The sequence below is a fragment of the Octodon degus genome, unplaced genomic scaffold, assembly GCF_000260255.1.
Source record: "Octodon degus isolate 3935 unplaced genomic scaffold, OctDeg1.0 scaffold00129, whole genome shotgun sequence".
NCBI lineage: Eukaryota > Metazoa > Chordata > Mammalia > Rodentia > Octodontidae > Octodon > Octodon degus.
Window position 1 is genome coordinate 4,418,018 of NW_004524705.1, and position 6,292 is coordinate 4,424,309.

Sequence of the window (6,292 nt, forward strand, 5' to 3'; positions counted from 1 at the left end):
AGTTTTGTTTTATTTTGCTTTTCTGAAAATTATCTCATTAGTTAGGAATTTGGTTTCTAGAGCCCTCAGGGCCTATCTGAAGTGAAGGCCTTCTGTACTCCTGGAATGCCTTTAACTTCATGCCAGCTACCTCCCAGACCTCCGAGCTCTCATCTGGAAAGTGGTCTTGGGAATAGTGCGGTACTCCTAGTGGTGCACAAAGGGGTGGAGGGGAGCAGTGAGGAGAGACGCTACCAATAAAAGGGCCATAATCATGTACACAAATTTTCTTCATATCTGTCCTTGTTCTCTATTTCCCACTCCCTTTCATTTACTTAGAACTTTGCAACTCACCTCTCAATTTGACAACTAGCAAATAAAACTGAATGGACTGTTTCTTATTATCCCTGTAACTATTGAGTATTTTCAATAGGCTATTTGCAGGTAAAATCTTAGATTATTTGAACAAGCTACACTCAGTACTGCCATTAATTCAGCTGGGAACTGGATTTCTGACCTATGGATCTGAGACCTAATAAATTGTTGTTGTCTTACACTGCTATATGTGTAGTAATTTGTTTTCCAGCAAAAGAAAACTTTTTTTTTTGGTGCTATAAACAATTTATTTAACTAAATGGACTTACTTTTATTTCTGAAGTGACTTCCATTTATTTTGATACATCTTTTCCCCGTGGTGATTTACAAGATCTTCAAGCCAACATAAATATTTTATAAATATTTGGGTATAATACCTGGACAACAGCTCAGCAATATCTTTCAGCAAGAAAGCCCTGAAAAGTAAAGACTAGACACAATTACTAGGTACAGTGAAACTCTGCTGCAAATATTTCTGAGGTTAGAAGGCACCACACACCTGTGCAACTAAGGAAACCACCTTTACAACACAGGATGATTTTATTTTTATGTAGGACCTAGAACACTTAAGCTGCCAATTAGGTACTGAATGGCAGAGCAACATCCCGAGCTTATGCCATGAATTCATAGGGAATGGGTTCCAACAGCTCAGGTTCCTTTCCATCAGTCTTCACAAAGTGTGCTTCTCTGGGAGGGGCAGGCTGACGCTTCAGTTGAACCCAGGTACCTTTCTCTTTGGCTTCCTTCTTTTTCTGATCATTTTCCTTGACACGTTTCAGGAAGCTCTCATGACATTTTGAGTGTTTAATATGCCTGATACACGCATTAATCCTCTTGGCAAGAATCTTGCCCTTAACTTGCTTGTTTACAACAATGCCAACAGCATGCTGGGTAACGTTGTAGACTCTTCCCATTTTGCCATGGTGACATTGGTGAGGCATGCCTTTTTGCACAGTCCCCATTCCCTTGATGTCTACAATCTCACTCTTTTTGTAGATTCCCATGTATGTGGCCAAAGGAACAACCCCATGTTTTCTAAAAGGTCTTAAGAACATATACTGGGTTCCCCTCCTCTTGTCCTTTGTGTTAGTCATTTTGGCAAATTACTGAAATATGGCGGTTCCAGCCCAAAGATGAAAACCTCTATATTACTCACTGTTATTCTCTTTTAGTGAGAAGACATAAGGAATGGATGGTAAGGCTAATTGCCCATGGCTTGCATTTAGTTTTGGAGAAAATAACTGAATTTGAATCTGAACTCAGAACCCACAACAAATGGTGCTGATTATGAAGAGTTCTCTGCACACTAACCATGCAGCATCCAAGCCTGGCCTGATTCCAGGAGCTATTTCCATAACCATTGTGCTCTGATGCCTGTTCAGATGGTGGTCTAACTTATCGTCTTCATTTACATGTTCAATTTAAGTAACTATAATTGTAATCGACACTTTATAGCACAATCTGCACTGCCTCCGAGCTTCTTGGTTGGTGATTATAGAATATAGGTTGTTTGAGTACTGTAGAGTTCTTAAAGCGTTTTTAAGTTCTCTAAAACATTTTCATAACTCGTAACATTTCTTTCGCTGCTTCTACAAACACCAAGCTAATGTTTCTTCTGACTTTCTGGTCATACTAGGGCCCCTACTGGAAAGACTCTCGGACAAACCCTCATAGCTGAATTCCTGTCTCCTCCCAACTCTCCTGCAGTTACTTCAGCACCGCAGAGCTGTCACTTCTCCAACATCGGAGCTGCCCACCCTTTTCTGTTTGTTTCACTCTTTCTTCTTATCTTAAAAAAGAAACATAGGGCTGGTGAGATGGCTCAGTGGTCTAAAGCACCTACTTAGAACAAACCAAGCTAAGCAAAGCACAGGGACCGCGGTTCGATCCCCCAGCACCACATGCCAGCCAGCCCTGCTCCCTGGTGGGCTGAGCTGGCCACACACACACAAAATAAATAAATAAATAAATATGTTTAAAAAAAAAAAAAGAAAGAAACATAAATGTTTCTTGTCATTTGGACGACCACGTGATTTAAGTGTGTCTCTGCATTTGGTTTTCAACTTCTTTATTCTCTGTTAGGGACATGAGGAGAAGTAAATCTTCTAGATGACACGCTTTATCACAAGTCCCTAATTCCTAATACTCCCCTTCTGATTAATTGTTGGATGTGACTTTCAGAAAATGCACCAGAGTTCACCTTTGGCTTCACAGTCTGACCCTCGCAAGAGTAATATCTGATGCTTTTAATACTTTCCCTCTGGTTTTGCAATCAAACTACTATAGTGACTTTGTTTTTCATCTTCTTGAATTAGATTTGAGTAATTGATACATGCACAAAATAAAAGCTCAAGTTATAAAGGCTGCACAAGGAAATAAGTTTATTTTCTAATGATATTACCTCTTTATGTATCATTGTCTCTCCATCCAGGTCCAAAGGCTTGTAGGTATACATATACATTACATATACATTACATATACATATAAGCAAATAACAAAGGCATAGCCATCTACATATATGTGTACACATACACATGTGCATACATAAAGTGTATGTGTTTATATTTCCTTTAAATATTTTTAAAATTCTATAAACTTTCATCTTGCTTGGATGACACCAATTACTCATTTTCAAAATTATGTCAAGGGTGGTATAGGATTTATGTAATTAAATCCCTTTTAATAGACTGGGGTCCTTCCCAATCCTTTAATATTTCAACACATTGCAATGAGCACACACTGTGCACACATGTGCAAGATACACTCATTATCTTGAGACAGCATTATGAGTTGAGGATATACGGATTTAAACTGATGATAGATCTGATAAAATTGCTGTTCACAAAGTTGTATGACCTCCCTCCCTCCCACCGTCTACCGCATCAAACACTCATTTTTCCTGTCAGTCCAGTGCAATAGCTTAGCATTCTGATTTTATCAGTTGGATGAATGAAAGTAATATTTCATGGTTTCAGATATGAATTATAATGAGTAAGTTTGAGCACAATTTCACATGTGTAAAAATAATTTATATTTTCTTTATGTGAACTGGCATTTCATACCTTTTGCTCCTTTTTTATATCAGTTTGCTGACCTTTATGTTATTGATTTGTAGGAGCTCTGTATATATTAAATAAATTAATCTGTTTGAGCTATGTTTATGTCAAAAATTATTCAGCTGGAGTTTGTTCTTCAGCTTACCTTGCAATGTTTTGTTTGACTTTACTGTGAAGTGTACTAGACTTGGGTGATATAATTAACCCATCATTGTTTTCTGATTTTGAGGCTTCGATTTTTTTCCTGAAAAAGGCTTTTACCATTCTAATCACATAAACATTGTATCCTACAATTTCTGATAGAAATGTAATGAGCATTATATTCTCATGAGTGATTTGCAACTTTAAGCGATGCCAATTATTTGCATGGGTTGTTTATATCTTACTTAGTTTTCTAAACTACCGATTAAGACAAAAGCATTTATTGAATAAATCCCTGCCTTTTTAACTGACACGCCATGTAAAACCCATCCCCAGGTGACTACATGATGTCTTTTCCACTTATTTCTGTAGACAGTGCCATGGTGTTAGCTACTCACAAGTCACTGCCATAGTCCTGCTGTTTTATAATCGTTTAGTCGCTGGTGAGTTGAAACTTCGCATCAACATGTTTTAAACAATGATCCCTAGCAAGTGCACGTGTGCCTTTCCCGATGCGAACTTTGGAGCACACTTGCCTACTTGAAAAGGGAGAACAGCATCATATTAGCACACCTACTTTGCGCATAACTTCTTTTCAGTGCTGGACTGGTTTCAACTCAGGTGCTTTATTTGTTTGGAAAAGTCACTGAAGACAGATTTTCCCTTTGGTAACTGGTTGCTGTATGTTCACAAGAATGGTATTTCTCCATTTTTTTCCTGTGTATGCACTGATGATAGATCCATTCTATAACAGTCCTTTGAGATCTGTATTTCTTTCCAGTCAGTCCTTTTGCGTTTTCTAGATGGACACTTAGGCAAAGAAACAGTAACTTTACCTACTTCTCTCAAGTTTTCACGTCGTTTCACTCTCCTGTGAAGCTGTTATGATTGCCAGCACACAAGTTCCGGTGAATAAACACATGTGAATTTCTCCTCATTGCAAGGGCCGCTCCGGTGGACAAGCCCGTGCAGAGAACAGAGTCTCTCATCTCTTTGCTCAAGGTCACCCCTGAAGCCATTTGCACGGTCCAGCATTTGCTCAAAAACCTTAACCAATAAAACACAAATCCTTAAGAAGTGAAAATATTAATAGTAATCTAGAAAAAGTAGCTTAGAGTAGAATAAAAAATATGGGGCCATAGAGGTAACTCAACGCTCTAAGTGCCTGTGTAGGCAAGTACAAGGACCTGGGTTGGATCCCCCGTTCCGCATGCTGTGCTGGTCCTGCCCCAGGTGCACGGAGCTGGCCACCAAGACCGGGAGTGGTGGCCCACACCTGTAACCCCAGCACTGGGGAAGCTGAAAACAGGAGGATCACTAAGAGTCCCAACTGCATAGTGAGACCCTGCACCAAATTCATTAAAAGAAAAGAGTAGAAAAAAGAAAAAATGCAAGACTAGATAGGCAAATTCAGAGGTTTCATCAGACAGAATACTGGAATTCAATGTACTTTGGTTACAAACCGGGAAAATGATACCTTTCATACCCACCATTGATGTAGCTGTTTGAACATATAGTTATGATGACAGTCTAAATATATTTCTGCACTGCTTCCCCTTTGGTCCAGTTCCTGCTGGCACTGGTCCCTCTTTTCCTCCATTTATGGCTTTGCTGAAAGTTGAGTTGCTGATTTATCTCTTTTAAATAGACAAGACTTTCAGTTTATGCACCAAGCATAGTAAGTGGATTAAATATAAAACTAAATGAAATCCTAAAAATATTTATACAATCCATAAATAAATGTCAACAATTATGAATAAATAACACTCTTCAGGGTTTCCTTGATTCAAAATAAACTGCAGTTTAAAAACTTTATCAATAAAAACTAATTTCCTGGACAATCACATTTTTATATAAAAGGAGACTAGAAATAGAACCTAGATAGTATTTTCGCAAATGCGTCTTGAATTGTAGCTTGTTTCTTCTGCCACGGGAAGAAAAGCACATGATATTGTGTGTTAGGTATTAAGATAGATTCTGTTCCTTTTATCTGCAGGTACAATTGCCTGAAGATGGCCCTTCTGACATACATAGAAGCATGTACATTATGTACATTAAAGTAACCCTTAATGTTTCATTCAAATAAGAGGTTATATTCGGACCACAGCAGATGGGAAGAGGTCAAGAGATGAAAGAAGGTGTGAAGATATGTGATGTCAAGGCACTAACTCCCAGTGAGAATGTCATCATTATGTACCGCCAACATGGACAAACAAAAATGTTAAAAATGTGATCATTGTACCGGCACAACATGAAGTACTTAATAAGATGTTTTATTCATGGATTTCTCCACAAAACTTATATTCCATTAAGACTAGGTGGATGAAATTAATATAATCCTCACCAGGAACTCTGTGAGGGGATAGACAAGTTAAATGACAATTTAATAATTTTATATGGTACATATATATCAACACAACATGTGAAGATACAATGTATACAATATTTGTTGGTTCTTTAGGTGTGTGTGTGCATATCTTCAGGACTGAATTTGGAGTTTTCTATTAGTGTGTGCTTGCCCACTGAGGTCACTTCCACATCCTACTGACACTTGGTGCTTCAAAACCTCAATGCTCTTGTATATTTCCACTTCATTTAGTGATCGTTGGATTTTTAATGTATTTAGGACAGGGCCTACAGGGCCTACAGGGTCTCATGACACAGATCAGACTCATAGTGATCCTCTTGTTTTCAGCCTCCCAAGTGCTGGGATTACAGGCACGCGCCACCATGCCCAGTCT

At 38.4% G+C, this 6,292-nt stretch overlaps 1 pseudogene; it reads right to left on the reverse strand.

The window, feature by feature from the left end:
- Positions 1 to 922: 922 nt before the first annotated feature.
- On the reverse strand, positions 923 to 1,451 carry LOC105743503 (annotated as a pseudogene).
- Between the last annotated feature and the right edge of the window lie 4,841 nt (positions 1,452 to 6,292).